Below are 17098 nucleotides of genomic sequence, written 5' to 3'. Positions count from 1 at the left end.
CTGCCCTCGAACTCACAGAGATCTGACTGCCTCTGCCTCCCAAGTGCTGGGATTAAAGGTGTGCGCCACCAACGCCCAACCAGCCCCAAGGTTTTATGAAAGTCAAAGAAGACTTTGACAGTGACTGTGCCAGTTGGGTGTTTCAGGTTTTGGTCCTGGCTTCTCCTCAGTACAGTCTTAAGTACATATTTCTCTGACCAGCAACACTGGAGTTAACATCAGGGACCTGGCATGGGATCAGCAACTCCATCAAGTAAGAGGCCTGCAAACAATAGGCCAAAAACTATGCATACTTCCATCAAATCTTTTTATTATCACTACTATTTAAAGGGGAAAAATGGTGGTTTGGTGCAGAGAGAAAAAAATATGTTATTTGAACATAAAGAAAATTCCTTGATACGTGTGTGTGTGTGTGTGTGTGTGTGTGTGTGTGTGTGTGTGTGTGTGTGTGTGTGTGTGTGTGTGTGTGTGTGTGTTGTGTGTGTGTGTGTGTGTGTGTGTTTCTGTGTGTGATTTTTTTGAGACAGGGTCTCTCTGTGTAGCTCTGGCTGCCCTGGAACTAGCTCTGTATAACAGACTGGCCTCAAACTCAAAGTGATTCACCTGCCTCTGCCTCCTGAGTGCTGTGATTAAAGGCATGCACCACTTATGTTCATATTTATAAGACCTTGCTAGCTGAATCTTCATATCTTTCTTTCCCAGAAAATTTTTATTCTCTCTGACATCTTTTGATATTATATTAACAAATGATAAATGTTGGCAGGAAATTGGTTTCATATAAACTTTCAAAAGTAGTAAGATAGCATGTATTTTTTTTTAAAAAGTAACATCCACAGATTCTTTCATAAACATACTAGAAGGTTATTAAGAGTGAATATAATCACTTTCTGATCTGCCATCTGTTGTAAAACCACTGCCAGATGCAAATTTTCATTAAGCCCCTTATATCATGCTTTAGAATGATATAGATCCAGGGTCTGGAAGGAATTCCTTCTGATCAGCACAGACTAATCTTCACTGGTGAGCAACTGGAAGATTCTGTACTTTGTCTGACTGCAACAGTCAAAAGGCGTCCGTCTATCCTTCATCTTATGTTGAGACTTCTGGTGGTGCTCAAAAGAGGAGAAAGAAGTCTTGCACCACTCCCCAGAAGAATAAGCGTAAGAGAAAGAAGCTTAAGTTGGCTGTGCTGAGACATCATAAGATGGATGAAAAATGGCAGATTAGTCGCCTTCATCAAAAGTGTCCTAATGAATGTGCTCCTGATGCTTCCATGACCAGCCACATAGATGGATATTACTGTGACAGGTGTCTGACTTACCGCTTCACCAAATCAGACAACAAGGAGTTGTGTATGGGTAAATAAAAAGACAGACACTGGAAAGCCAAAGTGAGAATATCACTATATGGAAATATGAGATCAAATGTCAAACTAGCACATCTTTGAACAAACTCTATTCAAACTAGTATTCTCCATTCCTCAGTGAAAACTCATTTTATTTATATTTTTGGTGGTGCTGCAGGTGGAACCTGAGGCCTCCTTCTTGCTAGGCAAACTTTCTGCCATTGAACTATACCCCAGCCTCAGAAGAAACTTTCTTCTCCACACCCCCATCCCTACCCCTGACCCCTTTAGCAGGCTTGTCTACAAGCACTTGATGCATGACAGTGTTCTGTCCTGCTCAGTCGAAAAGCAAATGCAAATGGAATCAAGGGAAACTAAGACTTAAGTCCAGGGAAAAAACCCCTCAGACCATTTGTCTGGGTTTTTCCCGCCTGGATGGATTGTTAATGAGGATCAAAGGGACCAGGATGCAAAACAATGGGTTACACCTTACTTCACCCAAACACATGTTCTCATCCCCAAGGCGGAAAAGCTGAATGAGGAAGGAGCCCACAGTGTTCATAAACAGTATACAGTGCTTTCCTTCTCTCTTTGTTTTTTCAATGCAGTTCAACAATAATTCATTTTCAGTGCAAGTTTTTGATCCTAGCCGTACACTTGACAGTCAGCAGCAGTCATGCCTATAGTATAAACTGTATAGTTGTAATAAACAAGAACCACTGATAAAGTCTGGAAATGATCTACATGCTGAGATGTGCCTGTCCTTTGGCGTTTGATGGTAGGAGTTCTTCAGTTGTCCCTCTTAGGATGGTTTCCAACAGTAATAATTTGTCTCAATTTGGGGTACTTCATTCAAAGGGTCAGAAGGCAAAATGTCTGCTGGGTTACCTCTGTTTCTGGTGGTGACTCCTCCTTCCAGGGGTGCTGTACCCTGATGATGTAATAACTATCAGCAGTCTTAGTCAGATTGTAAACAGGTGCTTCGAAGTTTTCTGAGGGTAGTTTCAGAGTGTGACCACCATGGTGAAGGAGCATGGTGGCAGGAAGATAGGCATGCTACTAGAGAAGCAGCTGAGAGCTTACATATTGAAAAAAACATTATATCCAACATCTTATGTTAGAACTGGAGAATTAAAGGTAAACATTGTAATGGCTAGACTATTTAATTCTGGAATCTTTGGTTCTAAAAGATTATAAAATCCTCGGGAGGCATTTGTTTTTATGATTCATCTTGGTCAACCTATCTCTTTTGAATTTTCTTACTATTTATATCTCATTCCCTTTTTTCTCCAAGTGGGAAACTGGCTAATTTTATGTCAACCACATTAGAATCATCAGAGAGGCGGGAATCTCAATTGAGAAGATGCCTCCATAAGACAGGGCTGTGGACAAGTCTGGAGAGTATTTTCCTAATCTGTGATAGATGTGGGAAGGTCTGGCCCACTGTGGGTGAGGCCATCCCTGGGATCATGGTCTTGGGTGCTGTAACAAAGGCTAAGCAGTAAGTTGCACCCCTCCATAGCCTCTGCATCAGTTCCAGCCTTGATGCTCTGTCCTATTGATAGACTATAATGTGGGCATCTAGGCTAAATAAACTCTCTCCCCTTCCTCCCCAACTTGCTTTTTGGTCATGGTGTTTCATCATAGCAATAGTAGCCCTCACAAAGACAGAAGCCCAGGTCTTTCCTCTGTAATAGTATGGCATATTCCAGAGATGTTTTTCATAATGACATATTATTAGTAAATTGTTATTATTACTTATTGAAGCCCTCACTAAGGTAGGTTCCCTGTGCACATCGAAGGAAAGCTTGTCTACCTTGTGTTGAGTGGCTCCTCCTGACCTTTCATAGAATAATAATGATTCCTAAAAATACCTAAAACTTCTAAAAATTCTTTACCCCCACACTTTCTGTTTTGAAGAGCTGCCACCATAGTTCTCTACTTCCATACTATACTCAAAATTTCCCATTTTTCAGTTAGTGAAACCAAGGTTAGGGCACTTATGTTATTGCCAGTATCCACAAGCAAAGGAAAGGGAGAAAATGACACAAACTCGGCTTTTTCTGTTCTGAATTTCTACTCCTACCCTTAAGTTTTAGGTTTGCATGGTCATAGCTACACCCTAATTGCAGACATGCTTGGTCATGAGTTGTGCTAGTTCCTGAATTGCAGTGTCCTGAGTGGTCCACGACAACAACATGGAGTTAGGCTGCCTTGAGTAGAAATCATAGCGTTCCCATCCTTGCTTAACCTAACCGGGCATCCTCAGCAAAGAGGTGTGAGGTTTCCTGCTGAGATGATATGCACAGGAGACTGAACTAGAAAACCATTTGACTCAATAGGATGCAGTGGACAGGGTATGAATTCTGGTTTTATCAGCCTTGGTGACTGTTAATTATAAAGTGCTATGCAGAATTCTATCAGGGATAAAAAGATGAGTCAGATAGGCCCTCCAGGATCCAGCTACAGGTAATTACAAAAAAAAAAAAAAATGAAATTGATGTTGTCATTCTGAATACATACTCTGTCCTAAGACCTCAGGGTCAGGGACAGGAAAAATGGAAAATTTGGAAGCTAGCCACAGAGGGACCTCTTCCATTAGGTTCTAGATGTAAGGAGGGAAAGTTCAGTGTTTCTTCCCTACAGAAAGTAGACACACTTATGGAATTAAACTCAAAGTCCTCTAGAAAACCAAGTCATACAGCCACTCGCCTGTCAGTCCAGGACATAGTAGGATAAGAAAAAAAAAAAAAAGGCAAGCAAAGCCTGGGATTTGGAACAGAAATAAGCCTGTGGAAGAATCACTAGTTCATGACCAGTTTCAAAAGAATACCAAAGAAGTAACAATAAAATGGAAATCAATCCTGACTCAGCCTTTTCTTCTTTGGCAATTCCTTTCTTTCCTTGTGAGCCTCTACTTTGTCTACAACATGAGAATAATAAATACATAATCATAAGGCAAATGACAGTTTTTGTAAATTACCATGTATTTTATACCCATACCTAGAGATCAGTAAGAAAAGAAATTTGGCCTTTTGCAATGTTAATATTACTTTATATCAAAACTTAATGAGGCCATTATAAGAAAGAAAGTTACAGCCTAGTGCATTTCAGTCCCTCTTTAAAATTTCATATAAGAAATCAAAGTAAAATATTGCCCCAATTAATGCTGTAACATATAGAAAAATAATTGTAGGAAAAGTGATTACATTACCTACCTCATCCCCCTTCTGGGATCCATTAAACCCCAGAGTTCCAAAGCAAATACTCTTCCATTGAACCACACCCCCATCCCTAAAGGTTGTGTTAACATTAGAAAACCATAGCATTAACACAATAGAGGCAGACTCACAAGATCTAGATGTCATAGAAAAGACATTCACTAAGACCTAAGTCCTGCTTATGATAAACTATTCTTATCAAAAGTGAACTCTCTGGAATTCATTTCACATGTTTGCCTCAAACATTTTATCTTCTCTTGAATAATAACAGACTTCCTTAATTTAAAGGGAGGATGTATCAAACTGAGAATAGTTTGTGTGGTACCAAATGATCTTCCCCATCCTCTACCCAGAATATAGCTCTTGCTATACTTTTTAAAGTCACAGAGCCAGCCATATTATACCAAGGAAGACATAAGGACTTCTTAAAATACTGGACTCTGCACAGATCAATATAGAAGTGCCACTCAGTGCTTTTAGAATTTAATCCTCTGCTGGAAGTCTCAATCTGCTTCTTACAGGGTCTCCCACATGCCTGAACAGGCAGTCATTCCGAAAACACTTGTTAAGTTCATTAGAGGACATTTGCTTGCTTTTGTGTTTGTTTGTATGTTCATTTCATTAAAGATTTCTGCAGTTCCCCATGCTCATGAAATCTTGAAAATGTGTTAAGAAAAGAATCTTATAAAAATCCAACCCTCTAGCATCCATTTCACAGTTCACCTCAAACATTTTTTTGTATTATAAACAATTATTGATGTACATAACACACATTAAGGCAGACCCAAGATACTCAAAGAGTAAGCATTTAATCCTTGCCATAAGTCCAGTTAGGGAAGAGCCTGCAGCGTTGTCAAAAATACAAGGATGGGGGCTGAAGAATTGGCTCAGCAGTCAAGAGCACTTGCTGTACTTGCTCTTACAACTAAATCTGAGTTCACTTCCCAGCATTCATACTGTGTGACTCACCACTGCCTGTACCATCAGCTCCCAGGGTATCTGACACCCTCTTCTGGCCTCTGTGGACACCTGCTTACACTGGCGCATATACAGGAAACAGGCACACACACACAAATACTCATAAATAACATTTTAAAGAAACAACACAAGGATGTCCAAACTACCTCACTTCCCTACATTAAGTTTGGATAATGCTGTTATAGTGGAAAATAGAGCCACTGTTAGGATAAATCATGTCCCTAGCTTCTCCCCTGCCTTATCCAGTCCTCAATGGTTTTCTCTCCTGATAAGGGCCCAACAGAAACTCCAGTCCTGTTTTGTTAAATGAGACTTATTGCTTTATCCAAGTGTATCCACCTTAGCTACATGTTAGAGTGAGCTTGACAGCTCTTCAGACATCAGTGGCATCAGTATTCTGTAAAGCTCTCCTAGTGATTCCAAGTTAAAAACCAATCCTTATTGTTTCCCTTACCCTCTCTGCCTACCCCTCCCTCTTTTTTGTTCTTCATTTAATGCTTAAGATGCCAATGTTCAGATAATCTCAGAGTTCTCTATTGGAAGCCTAATGCAAACCTGCATCTAGTGACAAGGTCAACTCCTAGCAGGACTCACTTTTGACAGCACTTAGTGGTGGCTGACCCAGAATTTGGAAAACAGCTTTTAACCTGGTGCTCCAGTTGGTTGGCACTGGGCAAACAAACAATCTAGTTCAAGGCTAAATTATGAGGCATTGAATAGCTGTGAAGATTCTTCAGGAACCAGAGTTCTGACATTCATAAATTGATTTCTAGTAAATATGAAATGATATGGTTAAAAGTTCTTGAATTACATGAGGTCTCTTTGAAAATATCTGGTAATCCAAAAGACCTGTGTGTGTGTGTGTGTGTGTGTGTGTGTGTGTGTGTCTGTCTGTCTGTCTGTCTGTCTGTCTGTCTGTCTGTCTGTGACTGTGTGTAGCAATAAGCAAGTTTGCAATGCATTCAGATACTGCCCCGACTGTCCACCTCTATCATTTGACCCTTACTGTGTCCTTTCCCCTGTTCTGCCTTCTTCACTGACACCACTCTGCACCATACACTCAGCCTATTCCAGGCCTCAGCAATTGGTTGGCATGGAAACAGATCTCTGCCTGGTGGGAGGGATGTTCTGTTTCCAAGTGAAAATGGCAGAAATTCAAGTGTGATTCACTTCCAGCCTTGTTAACCCTTGAGTTTATCCTTCTATTCAGAACCTATCTGTAAACCCTAGACACCTAGTGTGTAAAGAAGCCATCTTGATTCAACCTCTTCCTACCTTTGACACCTCCTGTGTGCGGCTCCAGAGAGAAGTCTGTGCTTTCACCTCTCCCTCCATTTGTACAGGCTCTTTCTTTAATCTGTGTACTGTGTCCTCCACCTTCTCCTTCTGTCTAAAAGGTTCATGAGGAATCTTGAAGTCAGTCACCATGACTTCCATGAAGCTTTCCCAAGTTACACTCCTACCCCTCCGTACTCTTATAGTACTTCCATTCTCATGACTGTATGTAACTGAAAGTTGTGGGACTATTTTCTTCTATAGACAGTGGCCTCCCAAAGGAGGAGCATGTGACCAGGCAGAGCACCTGTGTTTCCACACTCCTGGGGTGTGCCTTGGTTCCATTAGTTAGTAGACTTGAAGTCTTGTATGAGTCACCCCAGAGCCTCATTTTTCTCATACCTAATATACTATTTATCAGGTGTGTGGACCACACATTGAGCACCTTCTCATTTAATTGTTACCAGTTAAATGAAAAAGGATACAGTTTAACTACTCTCCTTTTACAAGAACATTTGGATTCAAATCTAAGAAACTGGCCCTAAATCACTCCGCTTCCAAGTGGGAGAGCCCAGATTGTGCCCAGACCTGACTGTATATGGAAAACACCTGACTCCATCTTCCCTTGGGGAGGAGGAAGAGCTGGCTAGACCCATGGATGGGTACATCAGTAAACCCTTGCTTTGCAATAGTATGATCTTGTACTCTATAAAGACCCAAATGGACTCCCCATCCTCGTGTCTAAGGGGTAGGTTTACCACACTTCTGGCAATAATAAAAAATGTAAGACTTCTTGTAGCTGCATGCTGCTCCCAAAAATGTGCCTCCTTTCTGTTGGACCATTGTTCTAAGTGAAGGGAGTTTTCAGAGCTGAAAACCTGAATAAGGGGCTTTGAAAAGCCGTGAAATTTCTGTTGGTAGGTATCAAGTGGAAGCAAGCTGAGTGTCCCAGGCTACTCAGCATAGCTGAAAGTGCAGTGTATCATTGCACTTCACTCTTGGGCAGGACACTGAAGAAGGCAGTGAAGTGAGTGCCATCAGAATGTTCAGAATTAACTGTAGAGCTGAGATGACTGGTAATAAAGCATTTGCCAGCACTTGGACCTTAGTCCAGATTCTCAGAACCCCACATCAAGTGAATGTCATCCCAGAGCTCCTATGACATGGTAGGAGAATCTGCAGGCTGGTCACCCTGGCATGTACAACAAAGAACAGGAAGGGACCTCCGTTCTAAACAAGGTGGAAAACATGACCAACACCTAATGTTATCCTCTTACCTTTACATATGTACCCACACTCACACACAAACACACTCACAAATGCACATACACAGCTATTCATACACACCATACATATGCACATGCACAAACATACATGTGCACATACACATATATAGGTATATACCATGCACACACACAACATACACAAATACACATGTATATCATATAAGTACATATGTGCATGCACACACATACACGCACAGACATATATCAACCTTTAACTAAATTATTCGGTACTGTCCAGTAGGCTTTACTGATTCTTTTCTAACCAATAATTTAGTCAAGAAGCAGGAACAACAAAAGATGTGGTCTTATTCAAATACCTCTATTTTTATACACAGAGAAATATAAAAAATGTCTCGTTTAATGAAAAGATTTTGTGCTGCTGCCAAGTGTATGTAAATAATGCCTTGGATTTCAAAAGGAAATAACAAAGCATATGAGTTTATCTGGGACATGCACCCCATTTCTAAATGCCATGCTTCACCAGTAGACTTGGTTACCAGGGCTACTGATTTTTAAATTACAGTGGTGAAATTATAGCACAGCATGCTCTCCTATAGGATCCTAGAAGCAGTAATATATAACCATCTTTTGGTCATATGGCCAACATTGCCTGTTCACTACTCCCTTCCCATTTTTCTTCCCCTCCCTCTCCTTTCCTTCCTTCATCCCCTCCTTCTTCCTTCATTCCACTTCATGTGTTAAACCCAATTCCTTCTGTATCAAAAGGGCACCTTAATAATCAAACATAGAATGGAAAAATTCTACAGCCCAAAACAAGTTAGGTATAATCCCTAATGCCCAAATTATAATCTACTTCATCTAGCAACATAAATAGATTAGACAGATTATTTTTATTTAATACTGATTTTTATCTTAGTTCTGGTTATTTTTGTGAAAAAAAAGGCCTAAGAATACAGGATATCAATGGGTGTGAGTGTATATTGTTTTGGTGCATATGTATAAAGTGGATGTTTTATGTTGTATATGTGGTACGTGTCCTTGTTAGAGTAGGTGTGTGTGTGTGTGTGTGTGTGTGTGTGTGTGTGTGTGTGTGTGTGTATGTGTGTATGTGTGTGTGTGTGTGTATGTGTGTATGTGTGTGTGTGTGTATGCGTATGAGTGTGGTGCAAGCCAGAAGATGATGTTTGGTTACATTTCCTTAATCACTCTTCACCAATTTTTGAGACAGGATTTCCCACTGGTCTTGAAGCTCACTATTGAACTGGGATGGCTAGCCAGTGGACTGCAAGAATCCATCTGTGTCTATCTCTAGCCCAGGGCTGGGCTATAAGCACTTGTCCTATAGTTGCTGTTTTTGTGGGTTCTTGGGAACTGAACTTGGCTTCTCATGTTTATGGTTCAGGAACTTTACCCTTTGAACCATATCCCCAGCCCATTTACATTAATTTTGAAGGAATCCATATTGAAACATAGTGCAGTCATATATCTAAACACTCTAATTACTTGAAAAGAGAACTTAGGTTTTAATTTGTTTCTTTCAATGATCTTGGGAGAGCTATGTATACTCTAAGTCCTAGTTTTCTTATCTTTCCCTTATAGATACCCACATTACCAACCTCATAATCATGTTGTATAAGTGAAACCACACACTTGATAAAATGTGTCATAAAATCATCAGCAACATTCAACATTTTTCCACATAATGGATGCTCAATAAATATTAGCAACTACTTATTTTTAATTCAATAATTTGAAATTAGGATTAAATGAGATAACTGCATTAAGTTGTGTGACATTTTCTAGAGAATCAAGAAGTGTGTCATAAACATTAGGTCCATTATGGCTAGCACTGGCTCCTTACCCTGTAACTATTCCATACTCAGTATAAGAAGTGCTACTATTTCCCAGAATTCTCTTCTTTTCTTGGCTTATTTGCTTCAGTGCCAATCAAAAAGAAAGATGTACTGACTACTGCATGACTTCCCCATTTCCATTTTGCACCATTTCCAGCCATGCCTCACAGTAGAAACATTCTACTTCCTATCCTGGTGCAGATCAGTGTGTGACTGTGGGGTATGTGACCCTGTGCCTCCATTTCTGGCTTTCAGCTATTTGTTTTTCATGAAGATTGCCTGAACGGGACAGGGGTATATCTGAATTTTCTTCTGGTCAGACATCTACTCACCCTCAGATCTTCTTAGCTGGCATCTTAGGAGAGCCGTAAAGAATAGAGACCCAGATCTCAGGGACCTACTGTTGCCAAGTTTGAAATATCTGCATATGAGCTGGGAAGATGGCTTAGTGTATTTATGCACATAAAGGTTGAGCAAAGTGACACATGTCTATAACTCCAGTGCTAAGGGAAAGGGACAGGCAGATCTCTAGGTCTCATGGCAAACCAGAATAGCTGAACTTAGAAGTAGGTTTAATAGGAGATCCTGTCTCAAGTGAAGATTGAGAAGCCTCTGGCCTCTGGCTTCTGGCCTCCACACACATCCTCAAAGGCAAGTGCACACACACACACACACACACACACACACACACACACACACACACACACACACACACACACACACAATGCACCTCACATAGAACAAAGCATAATAAAATAGATAAGATCAGACAGGATTAGGGGAAATTCTGACACTGTCATGATATGCCCTCTACCTAGTTTGTAAAGGCTTTGGGCCTGTGGGGTCAATGGAAGCAGTTTCTTTTATGAAATATTCAGCTTTGCCAGGGGGTTAAGCATCTCTAAGTTACAGCATGTCTCACAGAGTCTTATATATACCCTGTATCCATGTGGCAGTCCTTGCCCATAAACCCTAATTATATTGCTTCTTAGAGGTAATACTGACTTAGGAAAACCTAGCTGAAAGCCTTGGGGCTCCAGCATGGCTAGTTCACTTGGACTTTCTTTCCTTGGGAATAGAAATTGGTTGTACTCCTATTTCCCAAGCTTCTCTTCTTTCACTTCTTGGCTTTGTTAGCTCCAGTGCCAATAACTATTTAAAATGTCAGGCTTTTTCAACACTAAAGTTGGCACAGGGAGTAAAAGTGGGAGTGGGGAGAAGTGAGCGTGTATACAAAGAGCTACACGTGTTCTTAGACGTGTTGCCAGTAATGGGAAATGTGTTCCTATTCGGGGGCTTAATATCAATTCTTTGATGATTTCCTGAACGAAGTTTCTCTTAGGTTTTCATACGTGCAGCTGTAGAAATCAAGCCAGTTTAATGGAAAAGCTCAGCATTCTATCACCCCGAGCTCCCAAGGCTCCTCCATCTGCTCCCTCTGTACTGTGAGCCAGCAAGGAGCAGCCTAGCCAGATTCCTCATTAGCAGGAAACCTGTTGGGCCAAGAGTAGGGAATATCTGCAACCTGCTGGGGCATGTTGGCCGCAAGGCTAGAGATGGCTATCTTTGATCTGAGACTTGTGTGCTGGGGTACTAGGGCGTGTCTGAGATTCAGAACCATCTGGACCAGGATGATTCCTATGTTCTTTATGATTTAGTCTGTGAATGCCTTGGAAAACATTGAGCCAACTTCTCATTGGTCACTTTCTTCTCTGATTTAGTTCCTATGATTTGATGTATACATTAAATAGAAACATAGAACTCATCAAGGTTTCATATGGTTTGTCCTAATGTTTGACTTAATGTTTTATTGTTTATCTGTTTATTCCAAGAGTTCTCACTGCATAGCCCTGGCTAGCCTATTGCTAAATATGTAGACAAGGCTGGCCCTCTATCTCACAGAGATATGCCTACCTCTGCATCCCAAGTACAGGGATTAAAAGCATGCGCACCAGGCCCTACCTTAATATTGAACTCTAAAGAGAGCTGTTCTGATGTGCTGGCCACTGTGCTTGCTATCACTGTTGGCAGAAAAGGAGCTTCTTGGACCACAGGGAGTTCAGAATGGGAATGTGTGTATAACTCTTATCAGCAGTTGTTAGGGAGTCTGTTGTATTGAAGAAAAAAAAACAACTAATTAGGAACCCTTGGTTGTGTAACAGAACTCCAACATGGTGTGCTACATTTTAAATTATAATCACAGAGCTATAAATAAGAAAGAAACTCTCTTTCCATTAGCCTGCTGTTGTAACAAACAGCATTGCCAGCTCTGTGTTGGGCTGCATTAGAGCCAGCCATAGTGTCTGAACACAGCTCTCATCTATTTAGCTGAAGTGTGATTACATAATGAAACACACAGTTCAGTGGGTTTGAATAAAAACATACTTCAACATAATCATACCATGCAGAACTTTCCAGTACCCCGGGGCCATTCTGTCCATCCAAGACCTTACCCCTACTCTGAAGGATAATCGCTGTTCTAAACTTTACACTATAGATGAATCTAGCTGCTTCTCATGAATTAGCCTATGGTGTTTTTGTTCTCAATATTTGGTTTATGTGACTAAACATGTTTTTAAGAGCCTTTCATATTTTCTTATACTTCAGTGGTCTATTATAGTTTACGGCTTATCTATCAGTCTATTGCATGAACACAGCATATACCACAGCATATGAAAGGTCACAGGACAACTTTCAGGAGTTGGTTCTCACGTTCCTCCCTGTTCAATCCCTCGATTGAAGGGCACTTGTATGATTTCCAGTTGGGGGCTACTATGAATAAGACTGCTACAAACGTTTCTGCACACATTTTGATGAAATATGTACTTGTTTCTGATGCCTATGTAGATTATATGTAAATACTTTAAGTAACTAGGCAATTTTATACTCATGCTTTAAATAAATAGCTAGATACTTTCCTAAGGGCATTTGTAGGAATTGTTGTGGTGGTCCTGCTACTATAAGAGATAAGAAGAATGGACATTGGAGGCCAACAGTCCTCACCACAGAGCTCAAGACACTATTTCCTGAATGTATTTATTGCCATGGTTTCCTGTGTGAATTATGAGACCATGAGGCTGAAGCTTGAATTGTTTGTGAACATTAACAGCTCTGCTCTGGAGGCAGTGTGAACTGCACAGAGGCCCAGGCAGCTGTGGTGGGCTGATGTTCCTGACCAAGGTTTTCTTTGATTTCAAGGCAAACGAGAGGTGTTGGCAGACATGGAAGGACCTTTGGGTACCTCTGAGCCTTCTTGTCCTCTGATGGGGTTATTTAAAATCTGGCCACACCCTGCTCTTAGTAAACTAGGAAGTGTCTACAGACTTCCATACTCAGATGCCAACTAGCCCCTTCGCTTTCTGCTCACTATAGCAAGGGTTCTCAACCTTCTAAGGCTGAGACCCTTTAATACAGTTCCTCATATTGTGGAGACCGCCAACCATAACATTATTTCATTGCTATTTCAGAACTGTAATTTTCTACCATTATGAATTGTAATGTAAATATCTGATTTGAGACCCCAGAGGGGTCGAGACCCACAGGTTGAGAACCAATGCAGTGGATCTTTACATTTCTCTACTGAGGACTGATTTGTTGTTGTTGTTGTTGTTGTTGTTGTTGTTGTTGTTGTTGTTGTTGTGAAGAGGTTAAAACTGTCAGTCTTGGGTTTTCATAAATCTTAAATACATGGAGAGAAGTAGTTTGTGTTTTCAAATGGGGCAGTTTTATTGTTCAAGTGGAATTAAAATACCTGGTCACTAGCACTTTTGTGGTATGAGTCTCCAAGGCTGGAGTCTCTTCAGTGAAATCACTCCTCCATGTACACTGCTTCCTGTAGGTGCTCATAGGCTGGTAAAACACCATGGTAGCCAGCTTCTCTGCTCTATGCATGTCTACCGTGCTTTTTCTTCCTTTGATAGCTTGACATTAGAGGTGCTGACTGTCATGAAATGACACAAGGCTCGTACATTGCTAAACATTAATGAAACCCTGACTCACAATATTGTACTTAGTTCTGTGGTCTGTTCTGTAGCCTGGCCTTTGAACTCCTTACAAACATGAGTGACAGTACAGAAGGTAAGAGACTCAAGAGCAACCCAGATAAATGTCCCTTCTCTTAAAGCAGCTCTGTGGTTACCAGGCAGTGTGCTCAGTTACTTCCTATGGAAAAAACCTGTAATGGGTGCTATTATCCCATAGGATCATAGAGTTTCTGTATGGGTTAACATGTAAGCACTCCGTGCTGCCTTTTCAGGAGTGTTCATTTCTCAGCTGCCTCTTCTTCTTGCTTCAGAAACTACTCAGACCTTTCTGGGGTATTTTTTGTTTTTCTTTGTTTGTTTGTTTTTGTTTGGTTTGGTTTGGTTTGGTTTGGTTCTTGCTTCCTTACTTGCCATGGTTTATTCTTCCACACACATCCTTTAACAGGGTTTCTTAAAGCAGCTTTGAAAGTTCATCTCCTTTGTTTAAGAGACAAAATGCTAACAAGTTTTGTTCAAAGATTAAACTGGCTTTGATGAACAATTTGTCAGGGAGGGAGCATTGCATTCCATCTAAAGAGAAAGGTAAGGTGCTCCAGTGAGCTTCGCAGATGTGGTTGGTTTAGAAGCAGAAAAGAGCTGAAGGAAGCAGAGTAGGCAATGAAACCAGATAGGCCATTCCTACTTTCCTGTCAGCAGAGGTTCCTAAAGGTGCTGAATCAGCTGAGCTGGGGCCCTTCTGACTGGTTGCTCTGAAACTCCTGGTTGGAGTTTGGAAAACTGCCCATTTCAAAATTCTCTTCGATTGCTTGGCACACAGAACAGTCTCTTGGGCCTACAGCAGGGGCTCAGTCAAATCAATAGCTCCCCATAAATTTCATTTAACACCTCTTAAAGTTAAAAAAAATCAATCCATCTGTAATTTTCAGTACAGTGTATTTTTAGAGCAGTTTTAGGCTCACAGCAAAATTGTGAGAAAGGTAGAAACATACCCATTCTACTTCCTGTCCCCACACATACAGACTCCAGTCATCATCAAATCCTGCCTCAGAGTTGTGTCTACACTGACACATCCTCATTACCCAGTGGCACCTGGTTATCATCCGCAGTTTGCATTAAGATTATTTCCTATAAGATAGGGGAAAATTATGTATAATGATAAAAAAATCCCCCCTCTCTCTCCCACTCTGTGATGTATGTATTATCTATGTGCAAGTATTTTCACCCATGTAGATGAGTGTGATGACCAGGGGTCATGTTGAGAGTTTCACTCTAGATTTTGAGTCTGTGTTCCTCACTAAACCTGAAGTCCACTGCTTTGCCCAACTGTCTGCCTAGCAAGCCCCTGGGATTCTGCCCGTCTCTATCCCCGAGTCTTGGATCACAGTCATGCACTACCACACCTGGCTTTTCATGTGGGTACCAAAGCTCCAAACTCAAGTCCTTATGATTGCATAGCAAGCACTTTTGCCACTGGACCATCTCTCTGGCTTCCAGACTTTTGAAAGAACACATTTTTCAGTTCCAAGAAACATTTTGCTCAGGAGAAAACTGGGTTTGTGTGTACACTGGGGTGTTTAGTTCCTCAAAAAAGCACAGCTGAGTTGACCAAATTATGATTCCAAGAGAGTTATAAGGGATAAAAAATAGACTTCAAAATAATTGCACTAAACAACAACAACAACAAAAACTATTCTCAGAATTTTTACTCCCAAGATCACACTTGAAATTGAGTGATGAACCTGATGGCATTTGCCTGGATGCTAAAGAGAACTCAACATTTATGCAGTGTCTTCCATGAGTAAAGGAAGCAACTTGAAGTATTGTCATAGTGTCTATAGTAAACTACTGAAAATAAATGTTTTAGTGTATTTGGAGTCTTGGCATGAAAGCTTTCATCACCACAGCGCTGACGTTTTGTTTTTAATTTAGTTTCATAAGCTCTTCAAGTGCATTCTACAAGCATGCACTGAAATGTTCTTGAATATAATTCTGCTGAGCCACAGAATTGAGTTTGAAATCTGTATTTGTAGCTACTACTGCCTCCAGTATACAGTACTGAAAACATTCAGATCTTATAACTGTCTATCTGAGGTGAATGTGTTATGAATTGGGAAGAAAATACTGAGCACATCCATAAATGATAAAAGGCACTATGTAGACTATCACCCATGTGGAATTGTAAAGCAATCAAAAAGGTTCTCAAAGCCCCATTGAAAAATAGCCAAAGGCTTTTAAAACTATGGAAGAAAAACACAAAATTCTTTCAGACATATGAAAATGTGCTCCAGATTATTAATAATCAAGGAAATAAGGAACCATTTCACTTTCACTAAATTAATAAAAATCATGAGTTCAATAGATCCAAGGGCTGGAAAGGATAAAGATCTGGTAGGGCTTTCCTCTACTACAACAACTGCTCTGGAATCAGATTGATATTATTTATTAAAACCAAACATTCCACCCAACAACTGGTATGTATGAATAAGAGACATGTAAAAGGATCATTGTGCCAACACAGAAAATAAAATCTAAAGATAACCCAACACAGAAAAGATAAATTATGCTATATAAGAAATTTAACAGAATGAGTGGGCAATTGCTGTATACATCCACCTGATGAAACACAACTAATACAGTCTGGGGGTGGGGATGCTGCACAGCTGTAAATTCTTGCCTGGCATGCATGATTCCCAGGGTTTGTTCCCCAGGATTGCATACAGAAAAGTAAAATGTAAAGAAAGAAGTGTGCTGCTTACTGAGCCATCATGTTGATTCAATCTTCCTTTAAATAGGTGAGATTTATTTATAAATAACATTGCACTAGAGCCATGGCACCTGGTCAGCTGTGTTGAATGTCTGCTACTATTCCCCAAGTGTCTTCCACAATTTTCCAACTTTGCAGAAAGGAACCAAGGGGTTTCTCTGCAACTTGAATTTGGTTTGCATTGCCCTGTTCTCTCCATTCTGCCCCATCCACCCTATCTCTTGAACTAACATTTCCTCCTACAAGAAACCACAGTTAGAGATGACTTAGTTGAAGTCTTAGGGCAAATGGCATTGTCATCACACCTCCATCCATCCCTTCTCTATTGTAACTTTCCATAAGCATGGGATGCTGACTCTCAAAGCTTCAGTGCATCTCCTGCTGATAGGATGGTGCTGTGCTTTCCTGGAAAATAATGACCCAGGAGGGCTA

General features: G+C 40.6%; 1 protein-coding gene across 3 annotated transcripts in view; it reads left to right on the top strand.

The window, feature by feature from the left end:
- Positions 1 to 17098, top strand: part of LOC107977363 (disks large homolog 2) — a 1172797-nt gene that overhangs the window by 1044698 nt on the left and 111001 nt on the right. The window lies entirely within an intron of this gene.

The sequence above is a fragment of the Cricetulus griseus genome, chromosome 3, assembly GCF_003668045.3.
Source record: "Cricetulus griseus strain 17A/GY chromosome 3, alternate assembly CriGri-PICRH-1.0, whole genome shotgun sequence".
Classification (NCBI taxonomy): domain Eukaryota; kingdom Metazoa; phylum Chordata; class Mammalia; order Rodentia; family Cricetidae; genus Cricetulus; species Cricetulus griseus.
Note: the sequence above shows the minus strand (reverse complement) of the source record. Positions and strands in the feature narration are given on the sequence as shown.